We start from the raw sequence: 22,730 nt of genomic DNA, 5'->3' as shown, positions 1-22,730 counted from the left end.
ACAGATTTTGGTGGTTCGCAGAGCACAGGCGAATTTTTAGATTAGCGGATAAGGATTTGGATTGGATTGTTTGGGGGAAGAGACCAAACAGCGAGGTCATCGGTCTCATCGGGTTAGGGAAGGACGGGGAAGGAAATCACTGAAAACCTAAATCAGGTTGGCCGGACGCGTGATTGAACCGTCGTCCTCCCGAATGCGAGTCCAGTATGCTAACCACTGTGCCACCTCGCTCGGTGGATGTTAGAAAGGCTTCCACCAAGACGTTTTGGGCTAAAAGGGTTTCAAAGTGATTTCGGAAAATACAAAAGTGCACCGATTGTAACGGAATATATTGTGAAAAGTTTCCTACAATTGCCAGTATTCTTCTGTGCTGATGCACTTTTGCATAAGACAACTATCTCACGCCCCGTCAACTTGGGGAATCATTAGAGGCGATTTATCACTCGATTCTAGGGCAGCACGTCTCTGCTATCGGCGCCTGTTGCGATTCCTTTACTATGCTTTTCGTAATAATGGACTAATGTCTAATTTCAGCTGTTACATGTTTTCGCAGAACGTAAAACAAAAGAATCAAATACGCTGCAACTTTTGTTAATCATAGTTGGCACCAATGTTTCGTAGAGCGATCGTTAGCTAGCTAGTTTGTTGCTGCTCACCTTTACTGTGTTTCTGACCGCTATTACGCTGTCTCTGTCGTTACCATTCACACGAAGTTTATGCTTAGTTGCATGTCTGCCGAGGGTGACAGATAACTGCAAAAACTGTGTTTAAATAAATAAGAGCACGAGTATTTTTAGAGGAATGGAGGATGCATGTTTGTTGTCAGCCGCATCCGATCTGTTTGTAAAATCAAATATTTCAGAAGGAGGACAGTGTAACTCGTGAAACATTATCCGTTGTTTATGTACAGTAACTGCTGAAACGTCGGAGTCTTTCTATTGCATAAACAACGACCAAACTTCAGATAAAATACATTTACGAAAGTTTCTTGTCTGAGATATTGTTAGAAGATATTGTACTAACACGGATTACATCTTCTCTGTGAGAACTGCTTTGATTGCTGTGATGATTTGAAACGGCTGCTAAATAACGAATGGCCGTATCAGCTAGCTTCTGATACTGAAATCCAAATAAGCCGCTAATAATTTCTTACCATTTAAGCAAAAATTATTGTTGCAAAAATAACGACAAAAGTCATGTGAGACGTAGAGTCTTCTCAAATCGAAATGCCTCTTTTTTTCCTTAATTTCCAATTGCGAGCTTGGTGACTTTTTTTCTCATAAACTCGGGAGAAGAAGGATTTGAGGTTTTATTGGTGCTGCGACGTTAAAATAACAACTCTCACAAATTTTTTGTTAATTTCTAATTTTTTTGCTAATTTCATCTGTTGACGATAAATATCATACTTTTAGTAATATGACATTTTGCTCACTGGAGTTGAGTAGTATGTGGACTTTGTTTTCCTTCGAATCTTTAACGTCGAAAAAATTAACAAAACCTATTGTTGAGACTCTAAGGGCAGTGACTGCACGTAATTCTGAGGTTAATCTTCTTACGATCTTTGGCTGCAAAAACATTCTTTTGAAAATGTAATCACACTTTATTAGCTTAATAACATGTTTTTGTTGTTGTTGTTGTTGTTGTTGTTGTGGTCTTCAGTCCTGAGACTGGTTTGATACAGCTCTCCATGCAACTCTATCCTGTGCAAGCTTCTTCATGTCCCAGTACCTACTGCAACGTACATCCTTCTGAATTTGCTTGGTGTATTCATCTCTTGGTCTCCCTCTACGATTTTGCCCTCTACGCTGCCCTCTAATACTAAATTGGTGATCCCTTGATGCCTCAGAACATGTCCTACCAACCGATCCCTTCTTCTAGTCAAGTTGTGTCACAAGCTCCTCTTCTCCCCAGCTCTATTCAATACCTCCTTATTAGTTATGTGATCTACCCATCTAATCTTCAGCATTCTTCTGTAGCACCACATTTCGAAAGCTTCTATTCTCTTCTTGTCCAAACTATTTATCGTCCATGTTTCACTTCCATACATGGCTACACTCCATACAAATACTTTCAGAAACGACTTCCTGACACTTACGTCTATACTCGATGTTAACAAATCTCTCTTCTTCAGAAACGCTTTCCTTGCCATTGCCAGTCTACATTTTATATCCTCTCTACTTCGACCATCATCAGTTATTTTTCTCCCCAAATAGCAAAACTCCTTTACTACTTTAAGTGACTCATTTCCTAATCTAATTCCCTCAGCATCACCCGACTTAATTCGACTACATTCCGTTATCCTCGTTACTTAATAACATATTTAAATGAAAACGAAATAAAATTTGACATCACCTGTGAATGTCCGAACTCTAAGCGTGCGAGTGCCAGTGTCGACAATTTTGTTATAGTACAATAATCCCCTTCATTGGTGTATTTGCGTGCTTTTTATTTTACTTCAAAACTTTAATCTCTTCCGTGGTACTTTGAAATGAATTTATCTCCTATTTATTTCTTGTCACTCAAATCGTACTGTTTCACATGAAAACAATTTGATCACACTGTCTTATCTGCAAGATGAAAACATTTGTTGCATGTTAGACAATGATGTAGGTATTACTGCTACCAGGATCCGTTGATTATTTATCACAGTGAATGATATAATTTGTACTTCGGTAGAGGTAAAATATTGAAAGATCTGTAAATTCCACACCAGGGCATCATGTTAGTCAGTGTTGACGATAAATGTTGGAATGGCGAGGTGGACAGTTACAAATAAGGCAGGGTTTGCGTCGTGCCCTAATGGTTGGCGCCTCAGAGCCTTTTTAATGAACCGGGCGGTATTAATTTCAGTCTGTATTGCTGTCCGTCACTCTTTCTCCCTTGAAAGGCTCAGTGGAGAGGACTGCTTTGAACCCGCCCCCAGTGCAGCCATGATTGTTTTTCGGTCGTGACCTTTAGCCAAAGGTTGGCAGTCAATCTACAAATGCTTCTGCTTCCAGATGTCTCCGACTCTACTTACCCACTGCTGTGAGTGTACGATAAACCAATTGATCTCGCGTAATGTTTTTGTTCTTGTATTGCATTGCCGATTGCTTTCCGACGAGAGTTGTGGGAAAAAATTAATGAATATTAGAATTGCTATGGATCTCGCCGCCGATAACCATCTTCTTCTGCATCGCTGCAGCAATTTAGCTTTAATTAAAAGTTAAGGGTTTCATTATTCGTTGCTTGAATATTTCACTCCCGGACAGTTTTCAAGAGCCAATGAACCAACAATGTAAACATTTGCTTGACAATTACGAGTTTCTCATTGCCTACCAAAAGAGGTCGAGTGATTGGAGTTGTAGTCATACAAGAACGGAAAAGTTGTGATCTCCCAAAACTGACCTTTTAACGTTTAAAATTTTTCATAACTCTTCTTAAATGTCCCTTCTCCTTACTCGTTAACACGTCATGTGAGGCGTCACCGAAGCTAAAATGATCGGCATGTACGTTTATACTGAAGAAGTTGTATTTGCAAGTCGTGCAGTAGCTCCTAATTCCATTTTCCATACTTCTACGGTGCGTGGTGGAGGGTACCCTTTACCACAACTAGTTTCCTTTCCTGTTCGATTCGCAGATAGAGCGAGGGAAAAACGACAGTCTGTATGCCTCTGTATGAGTCCTAATTTCTCCTATCTTCGTAGTCCCAACGGAAATGTATGTTGGCTGTAGCAGGATCGTTCGGCAGTCAGCTTCAAATCCTTGTTCTCTCAACTTTTATCAGTACTGTTCTTCGAAATGAATGTCTATTTTTTCCTCCAGGGATTCTCTTCGAGACTTGCATGCTGATCGAACGTGCTGGTACTAAATGTAATTATTTCAAACCGATCTGGTGCGGATCTCAAACACTCGAACAGTACTCAAGAATAGGTCGCACTAGCGCCCTGTAAGCGGTCTCCTTTACAGATGAAACCCATTTCACTAAAATTCTCCCAATAAACCGAAGTCGACCGTAAGGCTTCCCTACCACAATCCTCACATCCTCGTTCCATTCATTATCGCTTCGTAACGGTTACGGCGAGTTGAAAAACAGAGGGGGGAGGGTGTTATATATTTGTGCGAATGATAAACCCCATCCCTCAGAAACTATTTCTCTGTATCATACTTCCTCTGTGTTACCACATATGACGTGTCACTGATCTCACTTCCGTACATGCGAGGTGCCTATTTGTTTCCACTGCCCTGAGTGGAATGCATAACTTCTAATAAATATTCACCAACCTGAAGTCTTACATAGTAGTTGTCCCCTGCGCAGAAAACAGCACGTAGGTTGTGAATTCATATTCTTGAGTCTGTAAGGAACTCTTAGCGAAGGACTGTTATTTTAGAAATAATCAAATTTCCGATCAGTTTGTTTATACTGGATGCCACTCGATTTTCATTGGCAGAAAACGAGAAACTGCACAATTACATTCCACTAGAGAGCCACAAATAATTTATATTCTTCAACGAAAAAAATGAACTGCGTATTTCCGTAATTACTGTCACAGTGTTCCAAACTATATGTTCCAAATAACCGTACTTTGCTAATAAAGTCTTAACTAACACCGACAATGGCAGACAACATGTGTATACTCCGAGGCTTCCCAACCTGCTCTCACATTGATGGAGGTTTCTCGGGTCTCCAGCCGGGTGGTGACGTTGATATCTCGCGACGTTTCGGAAAGTGTCATACTACCCATCTTCTAGCGAAGTCTTCTGACGTGTCATGTTAATGGACGAGTCATCGAAATCTTGGATAGGTTGCCCAAAGAAATCTTGAACAATCCATGTACTCTGTGACTGGCCGCTGGGAGTTGACGAAGGCAGGACACGAGTTCTAACTCTACGTTTTCGCCGGCCAGTGTGGCCGAGCGGTTCTAGGCGCTTCAGTCTGGAACGGCGCGACCGCTACGGCCGTAGGTTCGAATCCCGCCTCGGGCTTGGATGTGTGTGGTGTCCTTAGGTTAGTTAGGTTTAAGTAGTTCTAAGTTGTAGGTGACTGGTGACCTCAGATGTTAAGTCCCATAGTGCTCATAGCCATCTGAACCATTTAGGAGTCGCGGTGTTTGGCAAGCACTCGAGTAACAGCTGCGCTGTCTGTCGCTGTTTCGCTGATAAAAATGCTGGTTACCCATAGTGACGTCGTGATTCGCGGCCATCGTTTCACTGTGACACTTTTAGAACCTTACGTACTGCGCCCGTGAAAGGCCATTCGTTGGCGTTCGAGGTCCCCAGTTTCGTGACGACAGTGCCCTCCTGCGCGGACGGTTCGTGCTGTTCTCCAGGGCAGCACTTCCCTCTCGCAGACATTAGTAACGTCCACTGGCGATCGTGTCCGAGTTACACGTCAGTTCAAACTCCGCTGCTCAGCCTGCAGCACGCGGATCGCTTTCTAGCTGCCGTTATTCCCATGTCTTTAGTCGTCGATTAGCCACATGCGTGTTCCAACTTCTGCAAGTAGTAGTGCACCCCGTGAAATCCAACTTGGCGGAGTCTTTCTTCATCAAATATTGATTATGAGGTAGAGAACTAACTGTGCTTAGTTGTGTTGTTTATAAAGCGCCAGCATGCTTCAGCAAATAATGAGTATGATGTGGTGATTTTAAATGATTAAACACACAAGAAGTTTTTTCCCTTTCCGCTGTCGTCATGTGCTCGTCCCATTTAATGTCGTTTTTCACCGTCACGCCTAAGTATTTAATCGACTTGAATAAGTCAAGCACCATACCACTAATACTGTATTCGAACACCAAAGGTTTCGGCCTTCACATCCAGGCCATTGTTAACGTATAATATAAGGGGCAGTCACATGAAAAGAGATGGATGGGAAAAAAGTACGTAAAATATTTATTATTTCAAAAGTAATCACCGTATCTGTTAATACATTTATTCCACTGTGAGACAAGATAGCCACTGCCTGCAAGGAAAAATGTTTGCGGTTGCCTACGTGACTGATTGTGCCCGGTCGTGAACCTCTTCGTCCGAAGCAAGTCGACGGCCACGGATGTCTGTCTTGAGAGCTCCAAAAACATGGAAATCGCATGGGGAGAGATCCAGACTGTATGGTGGATATGTAAGGGACACACAGCGAAACTTCGGCTACCCAATCGAAACAGCCTTGGCAGCATGTGGACAAGGATTATTCTGTAATACAATGATGCCGTCCGTCAACATTCCTGTACGTTTTGGACTTGATTGTACGCTTTACTTCTTGCAAAGCGTCCGCGTGCTGCTGTGCGTCAATTTTGGCCTATGTTCAAAAGTCAGTGAGCAGCGCGCTCTTGCAGTCAAAGAAAAAATTCATCATGACTTTCCCGTGTCTGTTATTTCAAGTAGCTGCGAGAGTTTCGCTGGGAAGCCCGTAAACATTCTCCATACAGCCCCGAACTCTCCCATGGGATTTTCCATATTTTTGGAGCCCTGAAATAAGATTTCCGTGGTCGCAGATTTTCTTCAGATGAACGGTACAAGTATGCTTCCGTCGGCAACAGCAAACTTTTGTTTTTCCCCTGAAGGCATTGACTGTCTGGCCTCGCAACGGGATAAATGTATCAACAGTTATGGCGATTACTTCAGTTTACTCAGCTTTTGCCCATGTATCTCGTTTTCGTTTGACTGTCCCTTACACAGCAGATATATAATTATTTTACAGAGGGCTGGTGTGACCGAGCGGTTCTAGGCGCTTCAGTCTGGAACCGCGCACCCTCTACGGTTGCAGGTTCGAATCCCGCCTCGGGCATGGATGTGTGTGATGTCCTTAGGTTTGTTAGGTTTATGTAGTTCTAAGTTCTAGGGGCTGATGACCTCAGATGTTAAGTCCCATAGTGCTCAGAGCCATTTGAACCATTTTTGAATTATTTTGCAGCTTCTATCTATTCAGCAACTGGCATTGATTTGTTACTTTTTGCCAAAATAATGCAAATAATCATACTTTAGGAACAAAGGTAACCTACTAACACAAAACCTTTTTTAACTCATACACAGAATTATATTTTATTAAAAAATATTGTAAATCAGTACCCGGCGATTAAATTAGTAATTCAGTGCAAATTCAGCCCAGTTGAAAGGTAAAATATTATTTAAAGAATAAGAAAATACAGTCCATCGTAGCTTTCAGACGGTGAGCGAAAAAGGAAATTAAAAACTAAAATTATCATTGGATCTTTGGGAAGAGAAGTGCTGTTTTCATGCACGTGTGCCCGCCTCTGTAGCGCAGCGGTAGCGTTACCACCTACCACGCAAGGGGGCCCGGGTTCGATTCCCGGCAGGGGACTGGGTGTTGTGTGTACTGCTTCATCATTTTCATCATCATTGACACGCAAGTCGCCGATGTGGCGTCAACTAAAAACGCTCGCAATTCGGCGGCCGAATCCCGAAAGGGATATCCCGGCTAATAAATGCCATACGATCATTTCATTTCATTTCATTTCATGCACGTCTGGACATGTCAGCGGTTTCAGGGTAACACGCGGCCCCAACGCCATTGGGTTGCCGCCTCGCAAAAGTGAGCGTTTCCATCATCTGCAGAATAAGACGGAAGGGGAAAACGTTTCTGACTTTATTACATTCGCTCGCTCCTTCCCTCCCCAGCGACGCGAAAGAAAATGTCATTCCGGCAACTGTACACTTTGCGCGCCCCTTAATGAGACGGTCCGCTCGCGATTCAGCCCGCTTCCTTTTGCAGTACTCTAGGAGAGAGCGGATCCACGGCCCTTCCGCCGCGGCGGACGATACAGGAGATGGCCGGCGACGTACTTGACAGGCGATGGAAGTTTCGACGGAAACGGCCTACGGCCACATCTCTCGGCGAAACACCTGCGAGAATTCTCGGTAGTTCCTGGGGTTATCAGGCAAGTCATTTACTGACTTGGGGGGGGGGGGGGGGCGCTACGGATAAATGCGATTGCTCGTTGTCGCAATTCAGTTTCATTCGGGTTGACGGCAGGGCGAGAACGACCATGGCAATTACACGCACTGGTGTCGTAGGCCTTTGGGCCCGTGACGTCAGCGTTCTCTTTAGCCGTGGTTGTTGGGGGAGGTTCTGCCGAGCGATTTGTGATAAGAAAATCCCTTCACATTTTATGCAGTCCGAGAACTGGCTATCCACATAGCATTTAGGCATTTTCAATTTTTTTTGTTTTACCTTTTTATTTTACTTTTTTCCGTTTTACATCATAACTGCAGAAAATGACTAAAATTGTTATTTTAATAATTTTAATGTTTGCTCAATTTTTTGTAAGAAAGCTAGAGATTTTAAACATCATCTTAAATCACCCGAGTCGTTATATATTTTAATAATGTATTTTAATCTTTTTGCGAAGATCTAGGTATTTTTTGTCTTTTTTGAAGAGGCGGCCCAGTGGAGTCTTTTTTAAATTTCAGATAAAGCTTTTACTGCTTCCTTCTTCGACTTACTTACCCGAAAGTATACGTTCCGATGTTTTTGATTTATTGAGGAGTTAAGGTTCCTGTGGCAACCATCGCCAAGCACTTGTGGTCCTGTTGACTGGTTAAAAACATTCTTCATTCAAATTGGTTTACTATGATTTCTCATCCATTGATTGACCATTTAGTTTGCAAGCTTCATGACTTTGTTCCGCTAGGCATATCTTCCATTATTTCCGTCCATGTTTTCTTCAGCACTGTTTGGTGGAAGATGTGTTACGGCAGCACACACGCTGGAAAAAAATGACTTGTTCTCTATCCCTGTATTTCTCCCTCAATCTCAGTTCTTGTATTTTCTTTCCCAGATATTGGCGGAAGTGAAAATTACAACCGGAAAGGGATGTTTCCGAAAACACTATTTTCATAGCTTTAATTATAATCATTTCAAAGTTTAACACTGCAGTTATCGGTGACGACCCAGGCATCTTAGTCTTCAATCTCAAAAAAAAGTCTTTGATACTTGTTTTCACTTTTGTTTGGGGGCAAAGCAAATGAAACACGAAATACCTTATGTGTGTAATGTACAGTAGTTTAAGTTGCTTCGAACAAGCGTGAGATAGCTTGTCCATGAGAACTACCCCACCCAACCGTCGCATTGTTTTTTTCCCTTGGTTCTTTTTTTTTACTCTGACCTTCAAACCGGTGCCATTCATTCAACTTTCGACTCGATCTGTCTCCCGATGAGTTAGTGTTAATAGTCAGTCATAACCAGACGTACACAAACATCGCAGTACCCATATCCTGTGAGACTTCACTTAGTGAAAACTAATCAATAGACCTTTTGTGTTGGACATCATGCCGGTGTGGGCGCGCAGAGGCTCCACCATATATATAAAAGAGAACAGTTCCATTCTCGCACTGGTTTTTCCCTGCTTCCTCAGAACCGAACAACAGGATTCTTTCGTTAGTAACAGACCCACTGTCAATTTCCAAAAACTATTAACTTAAGTTAATTTCAAAATGTCTTCCTCAGCTGAATTTTCGTTCTAGTGGTAGGGTTCTGCGTCGTCCCAGTAGTTTCCCTTCTCGCTTTACATAATTCCGGTCTAGGAGTTCTCATAATTTGGTATACTCGCGACGAATGTGAACTTTAATCTGTTAAACCTTGAAATTCCTCTTTACAGATTTAGAACACAACCACTGCATTTTCTTTGCAGACTCTTTTCCTGCAGTTGTGCATTCGTTTCCTGATCTGCACATCTAGATTTGTCAGTCTGGCAAGAAAGCTGCTGTTCATCCTTGAGTCTGTCATTTACAGTTCTTAAATGGCCACGGCACTTAGTTCATATGCTTATTTCATTTTCCGTGTACCCGGACCGATGAGCATCCTTGAGAAGACACGACTTCATTTTCGCTGTTGTAATTGAAAAAGAAAAATGAACTGTTGGTACGGCAGTATAATATAAAATCTCCGAGTCGGCCGGGAGTCGAATCCGGGACTCGCAGATGGCTGTCTTCCGCGCTGATCAGTGAGTTACGGGGGCGGACGTTGTTATAACTAATTCCATTAGTCGAAGCGTATAGAAGTCGTTTAGGCGTACGAAACTGTAGGGAAAACGAAGGCATTTGGCGAGCGCACTGCCTGACTGACAGTGACGATACATCCGCTGCTGGTGAACGACTGGCGTAAATCAGCAGTGGGGCGAGGGGGGGGGGGGGGAGGAGGGACGGCTCTCGTCGGGTAACCGATAGTGCCAAACTGCGTGGTTGGACGTCCCACGGTGCCCGCACCGCTTGCAAAAGGGGCGGAAACACCACAGTCAGGAAGCCTACGTAGCCCACTTCCTGGCATTAACTGGAATTTCCTGAGAGGTGAAAAACAAGCAGTATTCAGTTATGGTCCAGTAGTCACGAAGCTAAACTATATAAAATGTGTTACTATAACTCCTAGATAAATAACGAATAATTATCTCGGATCACCAAATATTAACTCATCATTTGACAAATTGTGGTGAAAAACACAGCCTGTAAAGAATCACCAATATTAATGCAGCATTTGACATAGTGCGGTGAAAAGCACAGCTTGTAGAAATTGATGTGTGATCAACACTGATAGAAATTCGCGCGCAGTCGGTTATGACCGCAAGGGGTGGGTCCTGTCTGGACAAGTAAAACGAGGAAAACGTGTGTCGCCATTTCTGACCGCCAGCCTGCACCGCACTGCGAAAAATGAATAAGTAAATTTGTTGTGGCGGCCGGAGCGCCAACTGTGCAGCTGTTGCCGCCGCCAGCCCGCGCGACACAATCGGCCGTATAATTCACCGCGACGGACGGGGTTTCCATTTCCGGAGGGCGGCACAGCGGCGCTTTGTCAGGGCGCGGGGGCGGACGGCGGGCGACACTTGTCGGCGAGTCCGCAGCCCGCAGCCCGCTGCTGAAACTCGGCCCGCGCTCCCTCGTTAATGCCTCGCCCGCCGGCTACACCGACACAAGGCGGCAAACGCTCTCCGTCTTACAATATCCGTTAGCCCTCTTGGCGGAAAGTAGAACGCCACTGTAGCTACGTACACTCTTCAAGCGGATGTTTTAGAACCCGTGATTGTCAATTGAATGAAAATACATAAAACTGAAACAAGTAACTTTTATGAATACTCATTTAGAATTCCATGAACCGGTTTTCGAACCTTTTCATGTTTCTCTTCAGGTGGTTTTCTGGAAGTTACATCACTGTTTCTAGCATAATGTTGGGTGCGGCCTCTGTGACAAGAAGATAAAACACGCTTCAATGTATCGCCACGACTATTGTTCATCTGTTGATATGGATTCAAATTTAGTATTTTAATTATTGCGACAGCATGGGCGGCTTTTTTCGTTACTGTCCATCTGTCTACTTCCATTTTGATTGCAAAGTTTCGCTGTCACAGTGTAAATGAACACAGATTGTGTAAAACTATGTGGAGTGATGTATCAACTGGCCATAAAAATGGAAGCAGACAGATGGACACTAACAAAAAAAGCCGCCCATACAGTCGCAGTAATTAAAAAACTAAATTTGCATCCATATCGACAAACAGTAGCCGGCCTGTGTGGCCGAGCGGTTCTAGGCGCTACAGTCTGGAACCGCGCGATGGCTACGGTCGCAGGTTAGAATCCTGCCTCGGTCATGGATGTGTGTGATGTCCTTAGGTTGGTTAGGTTTAAGTAGTTCTAAGTCCTAGGGGACTGATGACCTCAGAAGTTAATTCCCACAGTGCTCGGAGCCATCTTTGAACCAGAGAAACTGTAGTCGTGCCGATACATTAAAGCGTGTTCCACCTCCCTGTCACAGAGCCAGCACCCAGCATTATGTTAGAAACAGTGATGTTCATGGTTAGGTAACTCTTTTTCCAAAACCCCAAAAACGGCGGTTATTGGCGAAAACAAAAAAGCGAAATTTTAATGTACTGCGACAGACCCTTTAGCGATTGAATTTCCGTAGTAGAGGGTGGGCCAGAAGCCACGATCGAAATGTGTAATGTTATTATTCTGAAACAAGAAAGGCAAACAGGAAGACGAAAGGACTCCCTAGCTGCAGTAGAAATTGTATTCAATAAAAAAAGATACATGCGAGAATGGAATAGCATAGAAACAAATGTTCTTACATATTTCAAACTCTGTGACTACCCATTCTCGGCTCAGAGTTGGATTCGTTGCCTTGTGCGCCGCCTTGCCAGGCACAGCCGTTTAGAGAGTGATTATTCTGCTGTTATCTTTCGCACAGATATAAACGTCTCGAGACCGGAAGCTAAGATACGTAGGACATTCAGCTGTCATCGCATCCTAATGGCGAGCCGCTAAGTGTTCGCACGAATCACGTCACGTATTGATATCATGACCACCTAATTCTCTGAGTGCCGGCTCTGGAAGGTAACCTTCATGGAGGTTGTGGGAATGTTCATCTCCGCGGATCGCTGCCTTGTCGATTTTGCTGGTGAACGAAGCAATGATGCGTTTAAGCTTCCACTGACTTTATTATCGTTGTCACATTTCGAGCATCTCCCACTGCGCGGTGCGTCTGTCATGGACACGGCTCCAAAGACCTTTCTTTACAGTTTCCGAAGATTGGTCTCCGCTGGGGCTTCTTTCTCGATGCGATTAAAAAAGTGTTCCCTAATCTCACTCTTTCGTTTATTTTCATGCACCATTGCGGTAAGAAGAACACGTTCTCTAATCGTGAATCTGCTTGTATCCGCCATTATAACATATATGTTTACAACACTGTCGCCTTCATACCAAAACAGAACACGATCACATGCCGTGGACTGCCGCCTCCATTGTAATTTGAGTAGCTTGTACGAAAGGGCACGGAACGTTATTTTCAACCTAGAATTATTTTTTCTTTTAATTTATTGACTATCGGAACATGCCCATACAGCCATCTCGGCATTGGAAATGTTATACTAAGTGCACTGGTAAGTGCTTACATATGCTTAACCAAGAACACATTCCAATATAAAACTCGCAGCGGGTGCGAGTCACAGGGTTTCGGAAAAGTTGCACAGTGCATTTATTAAGTTACTTTGCTTTCTGCGAAATATTGTCTGTGTAAGAGTAAACTGAATACAGTGATTTCGAAAACTTTGTCCTCATGTAAATGTTCTTCATGCATCGTATTCTACTGCTGAGAAAAACTGTTGCTTGACCCTGCATTGCGCATGTGAACAGTGTCGTCAAATAAAAACTTTAAAGTTCATGACATGCAAAATTTTAAGTAAGGGTAATGAATCCAGTTAAATGTCAAAGAAAACCAACTGTCTGCTCAGTGAAGACTACTGTCTAAAATTGAGTACCGAAGCGCATTATGAACATTGCGTGATATGAAATGCAATGTTATACTTGGAAAATTCACAAAAAATAAATTACTGCTTTATTCGGAAGAAAATAACTACACTCCTGGAAATGGAAAAAAGAACACATTGACACCGGTGTGTCAGACCCACCATACTTGCTCCGGACACTGCGAGAGGGCTGTACAAGCAATGATCACACGCACGGCACAGCGGACACACCAGGAACCGCGGTGTTGGCCGTCGAATGGCGCTAGCTGCGCAGCATTTGTGCACCGCCGCCGTCAGTGTCAGCCAGTTTGCCGTGGCATGCGGAGCTCCATCGCAGTCTTTAACACTGGTAGCATGCCGCGACAGCGTGGGCGTGAACCGTATGTGCAGTTGATGGACTTTGAGCGAGGGCGTATAGTGGGCAGGCGGGAGGCCGGGTGGACGTACCGCCGAATTGCTTAACACGTGGGGCGTGAGGTCTCCACAGTACATCGATGTTGTCGCCAGTGGTCGGCGGAAGGTGCACGTGCCCGTCGACCTGGGACCGGACCGCAGCGACGCACGGATGCACGCCAAGACCGTAGGATCCTACGTAGTGCCGTAGGGGACCGCACGGCCACTTCCCAGCAAATTAGGGACACTGTTGCTCCTGGGGTATCGGCGAGGACCATTCTCAACCGTCTCCATGAAGCTGGGCTACGGTCCCGCACGCCGTTAGGCCGTCTTCCGCTCACGCCCCAACATCGTGCAGCCCGCCTCCAGTGGTGTCGCGACAGGCGTGAATGGAGGGACGAATGGAGACGTGTCGTCTTCAGCGATGAGAGTCGCTTCTGCCTTGGTGCCAATGATGGTCGTATGCGTGTTTGACGCCGTGCAGGTAAGCGCCACAATCAGGACTGCATACGACCGAGGCACACAGGGCCAACACCCGGCATCATGGTGTGGGGAGCGATCTCCTACACTGGCCGTACACCTCTGGTGATCGTCGAGGGGACACTGAATAGTGCACGGTACATCCAAACCGTCATCGAACCCATCGTTCTACCATTCCTAGACCGGCAAGGGAGCTTGCTGTTCCAACAGGACAATGCACGTCCGCATGAATCCCGTGCCACCCAACGTGCTCTAGAAGGTGTAAGTCAACTACCCTGGCCAGCAAGATCTCCGGATCTGTCCCCCATTGAGCATGTTTGGGACTGGATGAAGCGTCGTCTCACGCGGTCTGCACGTCCAGCACGAACGCTGGTCCAACTGAGGCGCCAGGTGGAAATGGCATGGCAAGCCGTTCCACAGGACTACATCCAGCATCTCTACGATCGTCTCCATGGGAGAATAGCAGCCTGCATTGCTGCGAAAGGTGGATATACACTGTACTAGTGCCGACATTGTGCATGCTCTGTTGCCTGTGTCTATGTGCCTGTGGTTCTGTCAGTGTGATAATGTGATGTATCTGACCCCAGGAATGTGTCAATAAAGTTTCCCCTTCCTGGGACAATGAATTCACGGTGTTCTTATTTCAATTTCCAGGAGTGTATTTGAAATTACCAATACTCTTCACGGAAAATTAATATACTTGCAAACTCGACACCTGACTATACGCTGGTGGCTCAAGAGTACAAGGTGAGATGGGCCCTGAAATAAAAGTGACTTACCTCTTGCTCAGCATGCTACTTTTGTGTCTGGAGTGCCGATCTTCTCGAAAGCAAATACAAATCAGCAGAGGCTGCAGATAAAGATAAATGACCAACAATAAATTATTTTTGCCAGAAACAATTTGTTGTTTCGTGTGACGTAAGATGCAACGCACACACGATAAAAATTCAAAGCTTTACTGTGAAATATTGGAGGTGGATTTTACTTTAAAGAAAATCGTTTTTGAGAAGTCAAACTCTGATTTTAAAATTTCCTCCATAATCTTCTCTGTCAATAACATGAACAACAAAGTCTTATTTGTCAGTTTTCGTCCCCATAATAAAGTACTATGTGTAGCTTATTCCAGATTGTCATTGTTTGGAAAACTCAACTGCACGCTAGTGTGCCTGAAATAAGGCTGTCCCAGCGCTGTACAACAGGCTGACTAGCAAGTCAACCACAGATAAAAGTAAACATAGTCAAGGATCTTACTGACAGCTTCTACTGTGCGCTCATTAGTCTTTATTCTAGTACAGTAAATGTGAATTACTTACAATAGCAGTAAACATATGAGAGCCGTACAAGTTGAATACTTTCCGACCTGTACATATCTTGTAAATTAATATTTTTCATGGACGCGCATGTACACTCGTCCGATTCGCTGTTGTGGACACTAGGACTGGTTTCTGAAAACCAGTTGCGGAGACTTTTGTCCAACCAGGGGATGGTGGGCCGGTCTTTGAGGAATGCTAAATGGGTTGTGGCCAGAGCTTACTGTGCTGACTCAAGAACTGGTGATTTTCCTGTCATGGCCGGTGTTTTCCGGTATCTGTCGTAAATCGACAGTGAGCTGTAAACGGAACGTCTGTAACCAGCATATACTCCCAACCACTAACTTACGGACGTCGTTAATTGACCTATAACCACAGCTATTGTCACTGTTCTTAAATTTTTTTGTCTGCCTTCTAGTCGATATTAATGAAGCGTGAGTATCTGGCTGATGACTGTTAAAGGTTGCTGCTTGACTACACAATTAGACTCTTACTGATGATTTATTAAACGACAATCCGCTGTAAAATTCATATTTGACACTAACAACATAAGTGAGAATACTGTGTGCTATACCAAATCCAGTAGTTTCCCAGACTAATATGCGTTAAGAAATTGTACTTCAGATCCTAATGTATTATAGTGGAGTACTATTCAGGCGGTGGACGGTACGTACAGTAGAGCGTCGGTTATCTGAAGTAATTGGGGGACATGGGTGTTCGAAAAGCTGGTTTGTTCGGATAATCTAACTGTATATGGTCGTAACAGAGAACAGAAGGTGGCTGTCTGCACCGTGAGAAGCTCTTCTTGGGGGCGTGCAGTGCGGCGACTACTGTGGGAAACTTGGTTTAGGAGTGAGGGGGATGATGGACGGTAGGGTGGGAGGGTAACGGGTGCGAGCGAGTACACGGTTCGGTTGAGCAGTCGTTCGGTTGACCGACGTTCGGATAATCGGCGCTCTACTGTACTTGAGATGTTACTGTCTTGTTTCTGTTGCTGTTGCCCTTCAGCCCGAAGACGCAGCTCCATACTAGTCTATCCTGTGCGAGTTCTACACTGCCGTAAATACTGCAACCTAAGTAATGGGACAACCTGCGCGCCACCCCACTCTCCATTGTTGCCAAATTTATTCAAGACGGCGGCGACAGATATAGCAACATCGCAATGACGTCATGATGGGAAGTTCAAATTTTTTGCAGGAAGATAAGCCATTGGGCTACTTCCACTAACCTAACCCACTCCCCTGCCCCTCCCTTCCCCTACCCCAGAAAATGACGGGAACGTCAACTTCCAGCAGGACAGTGCAACACACCACAGCTACCTCCACTAAACTAAGAAAATGGCGGGAAAATAGGTCACTTGGGCTACATCCACTAACCTAAGACATCACGAAAGCTCCTACAAAAGCGACCGTTAACTATTTCTGGGGACACTATACAATTTCTTAAAGGTCGAATTGGCTCTTATTTTACATAGCCATGTGACATCAGTATAACATTGAGAACCTTTTAGATGGTGAGTCACAACATACACATTTCGTGGCGATGCGTCGGCCATGCTGGAGACGTAAGTGTGCGTGTAAGTGTAGACGCAGCTCGTGTGTCCCGTTAGGATAGTTAGGGAGAAAGCAGCCTGTACTATTCTGGGAAGCGATGTAACAGATTTCTGCAGAGTCTGCGAGGGTGATTCGCTCGGCAATTAAGTCTTCGCTGGACTGCAGGTAGAGAGAGGGATCACGCCAAAAGTGGTGAAGACGTGCACGCGGTCGAGATGGTGACTTGGCGCTTATTTTTATAGAAATGTGATGTCAGTATAACACTGGAGGAATTGTAACTGTAGACGCGACATTCACATGCTGTCGGCAGCAGCACGAGAGCAAATGGCTAGTGTTCCGCCGCTGGCTTGCGTCCGGCTGGCCCTGCAAATTGCGTGGACGTGTTGGAGCCTCTGATAGTTGCATTTTTGTACTGACTGTTTGTGCACTGTATTATTTTCGCCTGTTCAAGCATTGTGAACATTACACATGCACTATCTATCGACAATTTACAAGTTGTTTTAGTGTCTGTTGCATTATTTTGTGAACAGGTATGCAGTGCATGATTTCGACAGTTGACGATTAGCAAGCGCGTTGGCAGAGTCTTTAAGATGCATTATTTTGATAATTTACGAGTTGTTTGCCTTTCTGCACATGAATGTACTGCAGTATTTCGGTGATGTACGAGTAGGTTGTAGCTCTGTAGGGTGTGCAGTGCATTATTTCTGTAATTTATGAGTTGTTTACGTGTCTGTACATCAGTCTACTGTATTATTTTGGTGATTCACAAGTAGCTTGAAGCTTTGTGTGTTGTGTAGTGTGACTCGAAGTGATTTATGAGTTGTTTACGTGTCTGTACATCAGTCTACTGTATTATTTTGGTGATTCACAAGTAGCTTGAAGCTTTGTGTGTTGTGTAGTGTGACTCGAAGTGATAAATATACTATGTCAAATCCATTCCTAAATAAATTGTTCCAACATAAATAAAGTACACTCCTTACTCTCTCCAGCAGCCCAGCATAGGCTGAGTCCTTTTCCCGCCAAATCCTAGGAAGAGGTGGCGGTCGAATGACTTTGGTTAGTGGAGGTAGCCTCCTTATCTTGCCAACTCCTAGGAAGAGGTGGCGGTCAGATGACTTAGGTTAGTGGAGGTAGCCCAAGTGACTTACTTTCCCTCCATTTTCTTGGGTTAGTGGAAGTAGCTGTGGTGTGTTGCACTGTCCTGCTGGAATTTGAACTTCCCGCCTTTTTCTGCAGCAGGGCAGGGGATGGGGTTAAGTTAGTGGAGGTAGCCCAATTGACCTATATTCCCCGCTAAAACTTGAACTTCCCACCATGACGCCATTGCGATGTTGCCATATCTATCACTGACATCTTGGATCCGCCATCTTGAATACATTTGGCAACAATGAAGAGTGGGGTGACATGCAGGTTGTACCATTACTAACCTACACCATTCGAACCTGCATGCCGTATTCTAACCTTGGACTCCCTCTACAGTTTTTACCTCATCCCCCCCTCCCCCCTCCTATACACACTTCCTTCTATGCCTTAGGATGTAACCTATCAACCGATCCCTTCTTAAGTCAAGATGTGCTGTGAAGTTCTCTTTCCCCATTTGAATTTAGTGCCTCTTCACTAGTTATTCGATCTTCTCATTTAATTCTTCTGTATCGCCACATTTTATTTTTTGTATGAACTGTTTCTCCACGTTTCATTTACATGCTAGGCTACACTGCAGACGAATTCCTTCAGAGGAGTGTTTGTACAATTTAAATTGGTATTACATGTTAGCAAATTTCTCATTTTCGGAAACGCTTTTTTTGCTGTAGCTGTTTTGCATTTTATATCATCTCTACTTCTGCCATCTCACAAACTTTAGTTTCTCTTTTCCTGATATTCTTTTCTCAGCATAGTTTGATTTAATTCGTCTATTTTCCATTGTTGTTGTTGTTTTTGTTGTTGTCTTCATTCCAGAGACTGTTTGATACAGCTCTCCTGTGCAAGCCTCTTCATCTCATCATCTGCACCCTACATCCTTCTGAATCTGCTTAGTGTATTCATCTCTTGGTCGCCCTCTACGATTTTTACCCTCCACGCTGCCCTCCAATACTAAATTGGTGATCCCTTCATGCCTCAGAACATGTCCTACCAACCGATCCCTTCTTCTAGTCTAGTTGTGCCAGAGATTTCTCTTCTCCCAAATTCTATTCATTACCTCCTCATTAGTTATGTGATTTACCCATCTCATCTTCAGCATTCATCTGTAGCACCAAATTTCGAAAGCTTCTATTCTCTTCTTGTCGAAACTACTTATCGTCCATGTTTCACTTCCATACATGACTACACTCCATACAAATACTTTCAGAAACGACTTCCTGACACTTAAATCTACATTCGATATTAACAAATTTCTCTTCTTCAGAAACGCTTTCCTTGCCATTGCCAGTCTACATTTTATATCCTCTCTACTTCGACCATCATCGGTTATTTTGCTCCCCAAATAGCAAAACTCCTTTACTACTTTAAGTGTCTCATTTCCTAATCTAATTCCCTCAGCATCGCCCGATTTAATTCGACTACATTCCATTATCCTCGTTTTGTTTTTGTTGATGTTCATCTTATACCCTCCTTTCAAGACACTATCCATTCTGTTCAACTGCTCTTCCAAGTCCTTTGCTGTCTCATGACAGAATTACAATGTCCTCGGCAAACTTCAAAGTTTCTGTTTCTTCTCCATGGATTTTGATTCCTAGTACGAATTTTTCCTTTGTTTCCTTCACTGCTTGCTCAATATACAGATTGAATAACATTGGGGATATGCTACAACCCTGTCTCACTCCCTTCCCAACCACTGCTTCCGTTTCATGTTCCTCAACTCTTCTAACTGCCATCTGGTTTCTGTACAAATTGTAAATAGCCTTTCGCTCCCTGTTTTTCACCCCCTGTCACCTTCAGGATTTGAAAGAGAATATTCAGGTTCAAATGGCTCTGAGCACTTCCCCTAGAACTTAGACCTACTTAAACCTAACTAACCTAACGACATCACAAAACACCTAGAATATTCAGTCAACAGTGTCAAAAGCTTTCTCTAAGTCTACAAATGCTAGAAACGTAGGTTTGCGTTTCCTCAATCTATCTTGTAAGACAAGTCGTAGGGTCAGTAATACCTCACATGTTCCGACATTTCTACGGAATCCAAACTGATCTTCCCCGAGGTTGGCCTCTATCAGTTTTTCCATTCGTCTGTAAGGAATTCGCGTTAGTATTTTGCAGCCGTGACTTATTAAACTGATAGTTCGGTAATTTCTCATCTGTCAACACCTGCTTTCTGTCTCATACATCTTGCTCACCAGATAGTAGAGTTTTGTCAGGACTGGCTCTCACAAGGCTGTCAGTAGTTCTAATGAAATGTTGTCTACTCCGGGGGCCTTGTTTCGCCTTAGGTCTTTCAGTTCTCTGTCAAACTCTTCACGCAGTATCATATCTCCCATTTCATCTTCATCTACATCCTCTTCCATTTCCATAATTTTGTCCTCAAGTACATGGCCCTTGTATAGACCCTCTATATACTCCTTCCACCTTTCTGCTTTTCCTTCTGTGGTTAGAACTGGTTTTCCATCTGAGCTCTTCATATTCATACTTTCCATTACTCTTGTTTTAATTTTGTTGGTGGTTATCTTGTAACCTATTTTCAAGACCCTATCCGTTCCAGTCAGCTCCTCTTCCAAATGCTTTCCCGTCTCTTACAGTATTGCAGTGTCATTAGCAAACTTAAAATTTCTTATGTATCTTGTTCCAAAACTTTTTTTCGCCTTCCAAATTTGTGTTTGATTTTTGTTTCCTACTTGCTCAATGTACAGCTGAATAACATGCACGATAAACTATAGCTTTCTCTCTGCCTTCTCAAGTACTGTTTTCCTTTCACGTGCTTAGACTCTAGTAACTGCTGTCTGGTTTCTGTAGAAATTGTAGACAACCATTCGCTCCGTGCATGTTATTCCTGCTAACTACAAAATTTCAGAGAATATAGTAGAGTTAACACTGTCAAACGTTTTCTCTAAATCTATATATGTTATGAATGTATATTTGTCCTTCTTCCGTTCATCTTCGAAAGTAAGTCAGTATTGCCTCCTGCATTTTCCCGGAAGTGAAAGTATAACGAAAAGAAATGGTGTGAGGTGCACGGAGAAGATTCTTTGTTAGATTCCTGCTGATATTTTAAGAACGAGAGGATGAATTTATGGAATATGGACTGACGGCATAAGAAAACCCGGAGACAAACCTGAATACGAAAAGCTGAAAATAGTAATGTATGATGAAGTGTGTAAGGGGCTGTATCCACTGTGAATGATAAATGGTTGATGGTATACCGTGTATGACAGGAGGAAAGGTACATGCTTCGAGGGGCTGTAGTATTAACGATCCTGAACAAAAAAAGTCATATGAACGTATGTCCTGTTCATAACAGTTTCTGATGTAACTAATGGAAACAGTGGGGATCAGGACAAATGCAGGTGATTGCAAATGAAACATTGAGATCCTGTGTTTCGTTTAATTGTGTACATTTCCTCACAAAAGATGTTCGAAAACCCACCGCAATGTATTTTGCAGCTCTTGTAGACAGCAGCTGTATTGCTGATCTGAGGTCATTCGTACTTGAGCACGCGCATGTAAAATACCAGCGAGAAATCCTGTGTGTCTGCTCTGCGCTTGTAGGCTTCGCTCTCGAGCCAACCCTATAAACCGTAATCCAGTGGAGTAAGACCACGTGACCGACGCGGCCACTGCGACCGATCCAGCGCCCAGGATACGTTTCAGTGAGGTAATGTGTCATTTCAATCTGTATATTGAGCAAGCAGTAAAGGAAACAAAAGAAAAATTTGGAGTAGGTATTAAAATCCATGGAGAAGAAAGAAAAACTTTGAGGTTCGCCGATGACATTGTAATTCTGTCAGAGACAGCAAAGGACTTGGAAGAGCAGTTGAACGGAATGGACAGTGTCTTGAAAGGAGGGTATAAGATGAACATCAACAAAAGCAAAACGAGGATCATGGAATGTAGTCGAATTAAGTGGGGTGATGCTGGGGGAATTAGATTAGGAAATGAGACACTTGAAGTAGAAAGGAGTTTTGCTATTTGGGGAGCAAAATAAGTGATGCTGGTCGAAGTAGAGAGGATATAAAATGTAGATTGGCAATGGCAAGGAAAGCGTTTCTGAAGAAGAGCAATTTGTCAACATCGAGTATAGATTTAAGTGTCAGGAAGTCGTTTCTGAAAGTATTTGTACGGAGTGTAACCATGTATGGAAGTGAAACATGGACAATAAATAGTATGGTCAAGAAGAGAATAGAAGCTTTCGAAATGTGGTGCTACAGAAGAATGCTGAAGATTAGATGGGTGGATCACATAACTAATGAGGAGGTATTGAATATAATTGGGGAGAAGAGGAGTTTTTGGCACAATTTGACAAGAAGAAGGTATCGGTTGGTAGGACATGTTCTGAGGCATCAAGGGACCACCAATTTAGCATTGGAGGGCAGTGTGGAGCGTAAAAATCGTAGAGGGAGACCAAGAGATGAATACACTAAGCAGATTCAGAAGGATGTAGGTTGCAGTAAGTACTGGAAGATGAAGACTCTTGCACAGGATAGAGTAGCATGGAGAGCTGCATCAAACCAGTCTCAGGACGGAAGACAACAACAACAACAACAACTGTGTCACTGGCCATAGGGAAGCTACGAGTGAAGTGCGCATTTTAGTGGTCAGTAGCCTAATGTCGCTTTGGT

The 22,730-nt window shown here is 43.7% G+C and overlaps 1 protein-coding gene across 6 annotated transcripts in view; it reads left to right on the top strand.

Annotated features, from left to right (window-relative positions):
* The window catches only part of LOC126281932 (neurobeachin), a 2,071,601-nt gene that overhangs the window by 916,917 nt on the left and 1,131,954 nt on the right, over nt 1-22,730 (top strand). The window lies entirely within an intron of this gene.

This window comes from Schistocerca gregaria, chromosome 7 (genome assembly GCF_023897955.1).
Source record: "Schistocerca gregaria isolate iqSchGreg1 chromosome 7, iqSchGreg1.2, whole genome shotgun sequence".
NCBI lineage: Eukaryota > Metazoa > Arthropoda > Insecta > Orthoptera > Acrididae > Schistocerca > Schistocerca gregaria.
This window is presented reverse-complemented; position numbering and strand designations above follow the sequence as displayed.